Raw genomic sequence first — 13,014 nt, 5'->3', positions numbered from 1 at the left:
TTTTGGACTCCCCTGTTTCTGTAACAATACCACTTGGAAATGTCCCTGACTCATGATCAAGGGATTAGACTAAGAAAGAGGTCAAGCTAATGATTAAAGAGAGAGTTAGGTATCATGTTTCCTTGCTGCTATTCCTAGCAGTACTGTACTAGTACAGGATTGGTTCAAATTAACACCCTATTTCCTATCTGTGAAACTAGGGAGACCAATCTATTTAGGCTCACAAAATATTTTGAAAATTTTTTTGTTGATACCATAAGAGTGACTGACTAGAGAAGTCTGGGAATTTTTATAAATAAATTACCCATGAATCAGCTTGTAAACACCATGCCATTCCACAGCATCATTCCTTTTTTTTAGCTAGTTATTTTTATTTTTAATTTTTTTATAACAGATTGTGTCACTGAACAGATGCAAGCTTTGCTAGGAAGGAAATAAGTGAAACTAGGTTACAAGAGAAGTGTAAGTTACAGGTCTTGCCTTCAAGTTTCTTACAATCCTATTGGAGACAAAAACTATTCATGTAGGAGGAGGAAATGTGAGAACAAACCAGTGAAACATCTCACTGGAACGCATGATCATTGCTTTACAAGCCAGAGGTGAGGCTGACCTTGGAAGAAAGGGAGGAAGGTTTGTGTAACTGATTAATTGTAAAAAATTAGGGCACTGTGTAGGTTTCTTAAGAGTAAAGGCCAGAAAGTGTGCTTTCTCTTAAAGAATGACTTCATTAATGTCAACTGGTATCTGTTCTTTCAAGTCCTCAGCAGATTCTAGACGGCTTATTTTCTTGACTCTCCTTTTTATCACAATGCTGCTGCCTATCTTGGAATGTAATAGGACTCCACTCCTTGGACAGTGTTCTACATCCTAGCTGCTCCATAAGTTTAGACTGACCTTTTACCTAGTTAGGGCCAGAAGTAAGGTTTGACTCCATCAAGGAAAAGTGGTAAGAGATACGATCCATTGTGGACAGTGTCTCTCAATGAGGAAGCACAGATCAAATGAGGGAAATGGGGATAATCTTCTCTTCCATATGTTATGTTTTCCTGATAAGCAATAATTTTGATTTATTTGTTTAATATCTATCTTCCTAACTACAGGGCACACTCCAGGCATATGCTGACCATGTCTCTTTCCTTCTCTGTTGTATCTCCAATACTTACCACAGTATCTGACACAGCAATTGTCCTACAAATATTTGCTAAATGAATAAAGAATTAATTAGTTAAGTGTGATTTAAATCCTGACATAACGTTAATGAAAACTAGCAAATGAAAAAAAGAAAAGAAAACTAGTAAACAAGTAAGGAAAGGTGGTGAGACATAAACTGAGACCTTTGTTGGGAGCCATGGATAGACTCAGAAGTAGAACAGTGAGTGTGAAATAGTAGGCCCTTCTTGTAATGGTGGTGAAAAAGTGAGAGTGAGAGGAATTTGTTGAGAATTCTTCCAGGTGCCTGGTGCTTTAACATGTATGAACTCATTTACTCTTCACAGCTCCATGAAGTATGTACTATTATGATACATTTTATAGATAAAAACAAACAAACAAGACATGAGGAGATTAGATAACTTGCTCATGATCATTATTGTGAGACAAATTCCTGTGGATCTTTTGTGTTTCTGCCTGTCTTCTGACCAGACACCAACTGACATTGTTCCAGACTATTTTTTCAAGATATTTGTATAGTGAAAAGCTTTGGAAGATATAGTGTCTCCCTCTGAAACAAGGATAGGCCTACTTATTACCCACCTTAGAGATTCATTCAACTCAATTCAGATTCAGTAAGCTCAATGTTCCCTTCCTGTAACACAACCCATAGCATGTGAAGATGTCAACTGGCCTTTTTCAAGTAGCTCCTATGACACTTGGGAACAATGGGAACTGGCACAAAAAGTGCTGTACGCTGGTTCTTACTATTGTTGTAAAAAATAAGGTCCCTTAATCTCTGATTCAGGAGCCTCATGTCTTCTTCCAGCACCCATGAAAATGTGACAGGCTAATTTATTTTATATATATAAAATTATATATTACTCGGCCATAAAAAATGAAATCCTGACATTTGAGACAACATGGGTAGACAAAGAAGGCATTGTGCTAAGTGAAATAATCAGACAGAAAGACAAATACCATATGATTTTATGTACATTTAGAATCTAAAGAACAGAACAAACTCAGATGCAGAGAACAAACTGATGGCTGCCACATGGGACAGGTTTGGGGGACATGTGAAAAAGGTGAAGGGGATTAAGAAATACAAACTGTCAGTTATAAAAACAGTCATAGGGATGTAAAGTACAGCATAGGGAATATAGTCAATAATATTGTAACAACTATGTATGGTGCCAAGTGGGTACCATACTTACTGGGTTGATCACTTTATAAGTTATATAAATGTCTAATCACTATGTTGTACACCTGAAACTAATATAATATTATATGTCTATGTCAACTGTAATTTTCAGTTTTTTAATGTAAAATTAATATTGTAATAACTATGTATAGTGTCAGATGGGTAACTAGACTTATTGTGATTACTCCACAAGGCATATAAATGTCTAATCATTATGTTTTACACTTGAAATTAATATAATATTTTATGTGAATGATAATTTAAAAATAAATTTTAAAAATCTCAGAACCTTCACAAGCATTGACAGTCACACAGGTTAAAAGTATCAGAACTAGTAATTGTACCCATGTCTGTTTGATTCTGGAGCCCACACTTTTCCCAGGATGGTGTTACTTCTTGAGTTATATTCAGGGGTAGTTACTATATCATATAATGTCATTCCTCTCTGCCCTTCCCCCATAACTATGTCATTGGACGCGACCTTACTTCTCAAGCTGGATGACTTGGGTGTCCCAATAAGCAGATAAGAAGTTTAAAGCATCTGATTAATTGTCTCCTCGGTTAATGGAAATCCTTAGTCTATCATCCTATCTTCTTAGTCATGCAACTTTCCCAGGGCTCGTCGGCGGCGGCAGCCGTCCGTCTCAAGAGACGATGGTGTAGCTTCTTAAGAGTCTATCTGCACCGCCGAGAATAGCTGTCCAGTCCGACTCGGGAGTGACACGGTATCTGTCTCCTCCCGTGTTGAATCGACATCTTACGATGACGCTGGAGTGTCCTCTCCAGTGAAGCTGAAGCTACAGAGCCTGGGCAGGGTGATATGGAGGGTCTGCTGTTGCCCATGCAGCAGACCCCCCCTCTCTTCGCAGCTGAAGGGTCCAAGGGAAAGACGGAGTCAATACAGCTTGGCTTCAGGTGCGCCGCAGGAGTTGCCGGTGTTGACTACAACGTCAAACCGCCTTAGGGACTCCGGCTCCGGATTTTCTGTCGGGGTTTACTCCCTTAGCCTTTCCCCTGAAGAGGTATGCCGCAAGGCAGTGGAGGTTTTTTGGAGTCAGAGTTTTCCTTCTCTGATGTGCCCTGACTGGAAGATCGAACCAGCGACACTTAGCTCGCAGGCCGACGCTCAATCCACTGAGCCAAACCAGCCAGGCTTGCATATAAGTAATGTCACAAATTTGTACTAACTTCATCTTGACCTTCAAAACTTCTGCCTCTTTACTTATTATTTTTTAAAGATTTTATTTATTTATTTTTAGAGAGAGGGGAAAGGAAGAAGAAAGAGAGGGAGAGAAACATCAATGTGTGGCTGCCTCTTGCACGCCCCAACTGGGGACCTGGCCCACAACCCAGGCATGTGCCCTGACTGGCAATCAAACCGGCAACCCTTCAGTCCTCAGGCCGGCACTCAATCCACTGAGGCACACCAGCCAGGGCACTTCTGCATCTTTAATAATCTACTATTCCCATTTCCACCAGGAGCTATTTCAAAATTTACACTCTCCTCAAATAAGATATTTTATTTGCTCCTCCTCACTCTCAACAGAAGACCTTGCCTCCAACTTGATTGAAAAATTGAAAACTCACCAAGACTACTAGTCAGGAATTCCCTCAGTTGTGTCACTTAATAACTCACAAATTTCTTAGCACCAACAACCATCCTTTTTGCTTATTGTCAGGAGAGGTATCTCTCTTCCTGTTGAAAGTAACTCTAACCCTGACCCCTAGTCTTATTTTGATACCTCTCCCCTCCACCCCCACAGGATTTATCATACTGCACATATCTCTTCTCCTACTACACTTAAATATCTTCCAGGCTCAGCCTCTTACTAGGTGGCTTACCTTAGCAAAACTACTTAACTTTTCCCTGCCCCAACTGTCTAATCTCTAAAATGGGCATGATGTAATTTTCCATAAATCCTTGCTCTAGTCATGCGACCCTGGGTAATTATTTGACTTCTTTGTGCCTCAGATTCATTATCTCTAAAGTGGGAATAAAAGCGGTGTATATTTCACACTTACAGCACATTTCAGTTTGGTCTAGCCACATTTCCAGTGCTTCCTAGTCATATGATGCTAGTGGCTACCATATTGGACAGCACAAGTACAGAAAATAGTAGGTGCTCAGTAAATTATTTTTCAAGAATACTGATGAAAGAATAAAAAAGTTTCAGACACTCAGGACTGAAAAAAATACTTTCCATAATCTAAAATTTCTTTTTTTTATATTTTAATATCTCTGAAATAGGACTAATCCTGTAATTGATGTCATCTGACAATTCTAATGGTAGCATTTTTTCATAGTGGTTCATAAGATAACGATGCATCTTACAACTGATGGTATCTTAGAGCTGATCAGATACTGTGTATATAAAGCACCTAGTGTTTCACATATAAGCTTCACATAAACTATTATGTCTTACTCATATTTGTATTCCCAATACTAGTTCAACACCTGGCATAGTATGCAGTTAGTAAGTGCTCATTGAATGAATTTTACAGGATGCCTTGTCACCTCAAATTTTATCCATCTAAATCCAAATATATTTCTTCCAAACTACCTTTCTCACAAATTCCCTTTTAGTGTCATAGCTACCATCATTATGAGTCATGCTGACTTACAAACTCAGATCTCCATTTCCTCACTATTTCCTTAATCCAATTTAAGTACCAGCTCATGTCAATTCTTCCTTTACAATTTCCCCTAAGATTTGTGCTTCCAGTTTTTCCTTCTTCCTTCCACCACCTTGGTCTAGGAGAGGGAGTCTACTTTTTGGTCTCATTTTTAAATCCCTAAAAATTAGAAAAAACCCCAAAGAGCTTTTATTTACATATATTATATCTATCAATATTCACCATACTAGAAATTTTTAAATGTTTATTTCATTAAAAATAATAAACCCAATACATGCTAACATAAATGATGTATTTTATGAAAAATAACTATATTTTCCAAAAAAAAAAATTGACTAGAGTGACAGTTTTAAATTTCTACAAATTTCTTTAATGTTTTTGACATCAAAGAATACAGCTGGATTCTCTGCTTCTTCATTAAACATGTTAAGACATGATGTTTTTGATGGTTTCCAGATGGGAGGCGAGATTAGGAGAAGAGGTGAAAAAGGTGAAGCGATTAAGAAGGAAAAATTGGTAGTTACAGAACAGTCACAGGGATGTAAAGTACAGCATAGGGAATATAGTCAGTAATTTCCCAGGGCTATGGCTCTTGTAATAGTCAGGCTTTTGTCATATTGATGGATAGGAATGCCCAGAGGAAACAACAAGTGGAGCAGTTTAGATACCTCATAAATAACCAACTAAGTTTAGTGCTTTGGGGGATATTTATCAAACCCTACATCAAAAGGCACCTAGGTTCATGGGGTATAGAATGGTGGGAATCCAAGATCATATTGCCATATATTTCTAACCCCCAAATTAATTGTATACTGTATCTTCTAAGAACAAGAGCATTCACTCTATTTCTTGCATAATCACGATACCATTATCACATCCAGGAAATGTAACATTGATAGAATATATTATCCAGTATCAATTCCATATCAAAAATTTTCAGAGACTTCTGGCCAAGATGGAGACGTGGACAGACACGCTGCGTCTCCCTCCACAACTAAGAAGGAATATGTACAACTACCTCAAAACTAGAAACACCTGGCTGCTGTGGCTCAATGGATTGTGCGGTGGCCTGTGAACCAAGTGTTGCTGGTTCGATTTCCAGTCAGGGCACATGCTTGGGTTGCACACCAGGTCTCCAGTTCGGGGCACATGAGAGACAACCACACATTGATGTTTCTCTCCCTCTCTTTCTCCTTTCCCCTCCCTCTAAAAGCAAATAAATAAAATCTAAAAACAAAACAAAACTAGAAACAACCAGAAGATCCAGAAAATCAAACTGCATGGAAGTCCAACAAACAAAGATATAAAGAAGAAATATTCATCCAGACAGGTAGAAGGGGCGGAGCCAGGGCGGACAGGACGTGGTGTGGTGGCAGCAGCAGTGGCAGCAGCAGGCCGGCGGAAAGCACAGTAGTAACACGTTTTAAAAAGTCAGGAGGGACACCTGGGGAGTGTTCCCAGCTCCTCACCAGACCATGCAGCTCATGATCCCAGCACCGGGGAAAATCAAGCCTCATTGCTTCTGACTCTGCAAACCAATGGGTGTTGGGGCGGAGGCAGAAACTGCTGGTCTCTCAGCAGAGTCCGCTTGTTTAAAGGGCCCCCACAGTTCTAGAACGTCCGCAGACCCATTCACTCTGGGAACAACCGCCAGGGAAACAGCTAGAAAGGCACCAGTCTCATACAGAAGTGGGAGAAGTGCCTGGAAAAGGGGTGAGTGCTGGGCAAATGGCATTGTTCCCTCTCAGACCCCCTCCCCCACATACAGTGCCACAATACGGTGAAACAGTTTGCCCTGTGCTGATGAATCCCTAAGGCTCCGCCCCTTAAACGTAACAGGAGCAACAGCTCTACCTAAGACACAGAGGCAAACAAACAAGGGAGCCTGTCAAGATGAGGAGACAGAGAAATATGGCCCAAAACAGGGAATGGATCAAGGTTCCAGTGGGAGAACTAAGCAATGAGGAGATAGCCAATCTAACAGATGCAGAATTCCAAACACTGGTGATAAAGATGCTCACAGACTTGACAGGTATGCTTGAGTATGGCAAACGCAAAAGAGAAGTGAAGGCTAGGCTAAGTGAAATGAAGGAAAATCCACACAAAATCAATGAAGAAGGGAAGATAACCAGGGTTCAAATCAATGATTAGGAACATAAGGAAGAAGAAAACAGCCAGCCAGTACAGAATGAGGAAACAAGAATTGAAAAAAAATGAGGAGAGGCTTGGGAACCTCTGGGACAACTTTAAATGTGCCAACATCTGAATCATGGGAATGCCAGAAGGAGAAGAGGAAGAGCAAGAAACTGAAAACTTATGTGAAAAAATAATGGAGGAAAACTTCCCAAATTTTGCTAAGGAAATAGACATACAAGTCCAGGAAGCACGGAGAGTATCAAACAAGCTAGACCCAAAAAGGACCACACCAAGACACATCATAATTAAAATGTGAAAGCTTCAAGATAAAGAGAGAATCTTAAAAGCAGCAAGGAAAAAGCGTAGTTACCAACAAAGGGGTGCCTATAAGACTTTCAGCTGATTTCTCAAAAGAAACTTTGCAGGGAAGAAGAGACTGGCAAACAGTATTCAATGTGATGAAAAGCAAGGGACTACAACTAAGATTACTCTATCCAGCAAGGCTATCATTTAAAATGGAAGGACAAATGAAGTGCTTTCCCGACAAGGTGAAGCTAAAGGAGTTCATCATCACCAAACCATTATTATATGAAATGTCAAAGGGACTTACTTAAGAAAAAGAAGATCAAAGCTATGAACACTAAAATGACAACAAACTCACAAGTATCAACAACTGAATTTGAAAAATAAAAACAAAATCCAACTAAGCAAACCAGAATAGGAACAGAATCATAGGTATGGGGATCATTTGGAGGGTTATCAGCTGGGAGGGGGAAGGGGGAGAAATGGGGAAATGGTGCAGGGATTAAGAAGCATAATCGGTTGGTACAAAATAGACAGGGGGAAGTTAAGAATAATATAGGGAAAGGTGAAGCAAAATAACTTATATGCATGACCCATGGACATGAACTAAGTGGGGTGGGATTGCTGGAGGGAAGGAGGGTCTGAACAGAGGGGAGCAAAGGGGGAAAATTGGAACTACTGTAACAACATAATCAATAAAATATACTTAAAATTTTTTTTCAAAGTATCTCCAAAACACCCTAGCTGTTTGTGTTGATACAGGATTCAGTAAAGAACCATGGACTTCATTTGATTGTCATTTCTCTTTAGTCTCTTTTAAACTAGATCTAGAATGGTACTTTTGGCTTTTTTCTTAATATACTGACATTTTTGAAGTGTCTGGGTAAGTTGTTTTGTTTATACTCTGGATTTGTCTGATTGTTTCCACATGATTAGATTCATAATAAACATCTTTGGCAAGAATACTACAGAAGTAATACTTTTACTTCCCACTGAATCACAGCAGGAGGTCCAGATGTCATTGTCCTGTCATGGGGATGCTAAATTCGATTACTTGTTTAAGGTGGCATCTTCTAGAACTTTTTCTGTAAAAGTACATTTTCTTCTTTGAAATTAATAATTAATCTGTGATGTAATCAGAAATACACATATTAACAAGCTCTTATGGTGATTCTTGAGTGCACTGAAGTCTAAACCACTGTTTTGCACAGTGTGGTGTGAATGAGGGTCCTCAAAGGCCTTATCTACCTTCAAAATACTGATTCCACCCCAAGCTTAGCATGTCTGCCTTCACCATTTGCTTTTCACTCCATCTCCAAATACCCACTCCTTCTTGCCTGGCCCCAAATCCCTAGCAAGAGAGACATTTGTAGGCCAAATGGGGTCAATGTCTCCAACCTGAGGAGGCTTGCTCCCTTTACCACTCAAGTCATTGGCCTTGTGACAGAGTCATTGGGAAAAAAACAAGGTATTTTTGTTTTTTCGTCTGTATTGTTATCAAAAAAAATAATAATTATTATTATTGAGTAAAGTAAGCCAAGAACTTTATATTAATTACATCATTCTATACTTATTCCAATCCAGTAATTTTACAGATAGAAAAATTGAGGCTCAGAAATTTAATGTAACTTCCCCAAGATTACTCAGCTATGAAGAAGTGGAACTGGATTCAAATCCATGTCCAATTATAGAGTTCATGCTTTTAAACACTATGCTATACTCCCTAATGAGCAATAATTCCACCTGACTTCAGAGTTCTCTGGCCATTTTCTTCTGAAAAATTTTAGGCCCACAGCATTGTTGAGAATGAAGAAGCAGAGACAGTGGACTTACTCTCTTTCAAGGTGGAGAGATGGTTGCAACAGAGAAGTCAATTATCATTCCTGTGGCCTTACAGCCAATGCATAACTGAGCAGGGCTGTTGATGGAGAAACTTAAGCTTTTGCTTATAAATTTGATTTTGATTTAAGAGGCAGCTGACAGCCACTGTGATTTCTGTCTGGTGCTTGCTGAATCCAGAGTGGGTTCGGGTTGGATAAATATCACTGTCTTTGTTGGGGAAATACTGCTGCTTGATAATAGACAGGTTTGCAGGATTTGGTGGAAAAGACACATGTTGCCTAATAGCCCCTTCTGTGCTTAGTGTACTTGATTGACAGTCTTTCCATTTATAGATCTCTGTCCAGCCTGTCACAGGGGAAAATGCCACCTCTTAGATTCTAGTTAGCTCAAGAAAACCTCTTACTCCCACCCTATACTTTCCATTCCCAATAAACAGAATAAAACGCCATGTAAAAGTGCTCCGGAGGTTTGCATAACCTACAGTTTTTTCTAGTCTACCAATTCTCTCATGAGAATGCCAGTCAAATACTGGAGTGAAACAAAACAGAACAGAGCAAAACAGATTACAAAATCCAAGACTCTCTTGCTAGCAAGAATCATTTGTAATTTGGGGGGAGGGAGTTATTGCACAATTTATCTTTAGTATCAGGTTGCCCACTTCTTAGAGACAGAGGCGTCAGGAAAATATCTCTGCACCTGTTGCAAAGTTTCATCTACAGCTTGAGATAGACACAGACAAATACATATAGAGTATCATCCCAATTTTAGCATATGTGCTGTTGGAGCAAGCACATGTACATATAAAGTATCATCCAAGTTTAGCATATGTCCTGAAAAATAAAACAGCATCATATATAGACACAGAGGATTTCAAATTTGGAAGGCTTCTAAAAGGTCATCTAGCAAAGCCCTCCATCCCAGTCTTCACCACCTAGCTGTACACATTTAGAACACCTCTATACTGAAATATACCAAACTTTGGGCAGTTCCAGTGACAAGTTGTTTACCAACTTTCAGAGGCAGCTGGTTTCTGTGATCAGCTTTTTTTTTTTTTTTTAAACAAAATTCTTATATAAAATAAGGTAAAATCCATCCTCCCAGAACATTCTAGCTTTTGGGGGATACTTCTTGTCCTTGGAGTCACTCAGAGCTAGGGATCTCCTTTTCCACCCAAGCCCTACCCCATGACCCTCAAGGGACTGGAAATTCTAGCATCACAGTTTCTAGCCAGGACCCTCTCTGCAATAACTCTTCGCCCCGTCCGACTGCTCCCCTTCTATGGCAGGTGTCTCCAAGGTTCATTTTTCCAGTGGGTGCTACTCCACCTATATTGCTCTGCTCCTCCTTTCCCACCAAGCAGGCACAAGGCTTCTGGGAGACAGGGCCTCTACAGGCCTACTGCAATGCAATCACTCTGCTTGCAAAAAGTCATTTGATGCAGCAAGTAAGAAAGTGGTTAGAGAAGTACATTGGGTTTCTGAGAGGCACCAGGCTAGCTAAGGCAGAAATAGGCTCTAACTTAATAATCTGCTCATCACACACAGTAAGAGACACCCTGACTTATTCAAAGACACCGTGGGCAGTGCAGAGGATGAATAAGCATGATTCACTGCCACTCTGGCACCTGGGGCACAAAGAATAATAAAACCCAAAGAATTGTAGCTGCCTGAGTGAGTAGTAAATTAAGAGATCCGGCTCAGCTAGACTCTAGACACAATGTTACCATGGCAATAAAGGGCCCTAGCATTCGGCAGCTATTACAGAGCAGGCATCTAATAGGCAAGTCTATGTCACAGCCAAAGCTCAGGGGGCTAGCAAAGAAGACCAATTAGCATATCCATTTATTAGGGGCCACTGCACACTTATTCTCTTAATTACAATTAGTTGTTTGTTTGAACTAACATACCTTGCCTGCATTATACTCATTAGTGCCTTTAGTGGAGTTTGAATCTCCACAAGGACCTCATAATTTCCCAAGCCTTCATTTTTCCCCCTGGGGGTCTAGGCTCATACAGTCACAAACCTATGTATGGTCCTTGGTCCCTCAAAATGAAAGCATCTCTCACAGCACAACTGTACTTGACAGAGGGAAACTGTTCAGAAATGTGATTCGCTAAGGGTTCTTCCTGGAACCCAGTGAAATAGGGATCTGGGGCCATTATATGGACTATTCAGGTCAAGGAAACCCTCTGGCCTTAGCGAGTAAACCTACTGGCCATGTCTGCTGGCCACTACTCAAAGGCTAGCTGTTCGGGAGGGGGAACTTTGGGCACTGGAGACCATACTTGCATCATCAAAGTCTGGCAGTAGCCATTCCAGCTTGAAGGACTACCCCTCAAGGTCCAGCCCAAACCCCGCCTATTCTGGGAAGACTTCCCTGATCTTTGCAGCCCCAAATGAGCTCCCCCTCCTCCACACACTTCGAAGATGACACCCTATGCTAGGCAGCATTCACAGGCAGCCTCAGGCCCTAGGCCAGCCTGGAGTTTCCTCACCCATGACTTCACAGTCCACAAGGTCATGAGTGCTGGAAGGGACTGGGGGACTAGAAAGCACTCAACAATGCCTGGGTGGTTCCAATGGCAAACAAGTCTTAAGCTCCACTGTACATGATCTCCCAGAGACTTCCTGAACATTTAGCCAATCCTTAGGTAAAGAAAGTACAAAACTGTTCTTTGATGGCTCTGGGACACATTCCTCCCTCCCATCCCAACCCCCACAATTGTAGAAATAGCCCACAAGAACAAATGCCATAAACTAACCCATCTCGTGGTAGAGGCAAATATCTCTGAAGAGTGCTACCATCTCTTCCTTCCTTTGAGAACAGGAGGACCCAATCCATAAGATTGTTTCTGTTCCCCACCAACAACCATGTGGTTTTACTGGAACAGGAAACTAGGAAAAGGGGCTTATAGAATCAGCTGCTAATACTTGTGCCCAAGGACTGGACATATACGTGTAGTTTTAGAGACTTGAATCATTTGTCTTTGTATCTACTGCCATGCTCAAAGCCTTTCCTTCCTCCCTCCTCTCTTGCCACTGTAGCCACTGCTGCATTTATGGTCCCATTGGCCACTTCTGGCTCTACTCTGCTGCCCTGTTAATCTGATTGCTCTTTCTCCAAAATTGGCAGGAATGTTTTCTCCTTTAGCTGGAGTTTTTTGAGTGTGGAGTCATCCAGGTTTTTGTCTTTGAGATCCTATGGAATTTTGTTATTTTACCCCACCCAACAACTGGCATTCCAGAAGGCAGCCTTAGCTATTATCAAAATACATTGCAAATATATTAACTATATAGCAAACCCCAAACTACCTAGTATGCTAAGGAACAAGAGATTCTGAAGAATGGAATATTTTGTTACACGAGGTTGCATTACTCCAAGTCCCCTTTTGTTCTCCTACTCTTGGGGGTTTTATTCCAACTTTATTGAGATATAATTGACATAAAACACTGTGTAAGTTTAAGGTGTACAATGTGATTTGATACACTTAAACACTGTAAAATGATTACCAGCATCGTGTTAACTCACACCTCCATCATGTCACATAATTGCCATTTATATTTTATGGTGAGAACACTAAGATCTACTCTATTATCAACTTTTAAGTATATAATACAGTACTATTAACTATAATCACCATGCTGTACATTAGATGTACATTAGATCCTCAGAACCTGTTCACCTTACAACTGAAAGTTTGGTCCTTTTGACCAACATATCCCCTGGTAACCATTATTTTATTCTC

This window comes from Furipterus horrens, unplaced genomic scaffold, assembly GCF_987537825.1.
Source record: "Furipterus horrens unplaced genomic scaffold, mFurHor1.1.pri manual_scaffold_17, whole genome shotgun sequence".
Lineage (NCBI taxonomy): Eukaryota > Metazoa > Chordata > Mammalia > Chiroptera > Furipteridae > Furipterus > Furipterus horrens.
The sequence above is the reverse complement of the archived record's forward strand: the minus strand, read 5'-3'. Positions refer to the sequence as shown.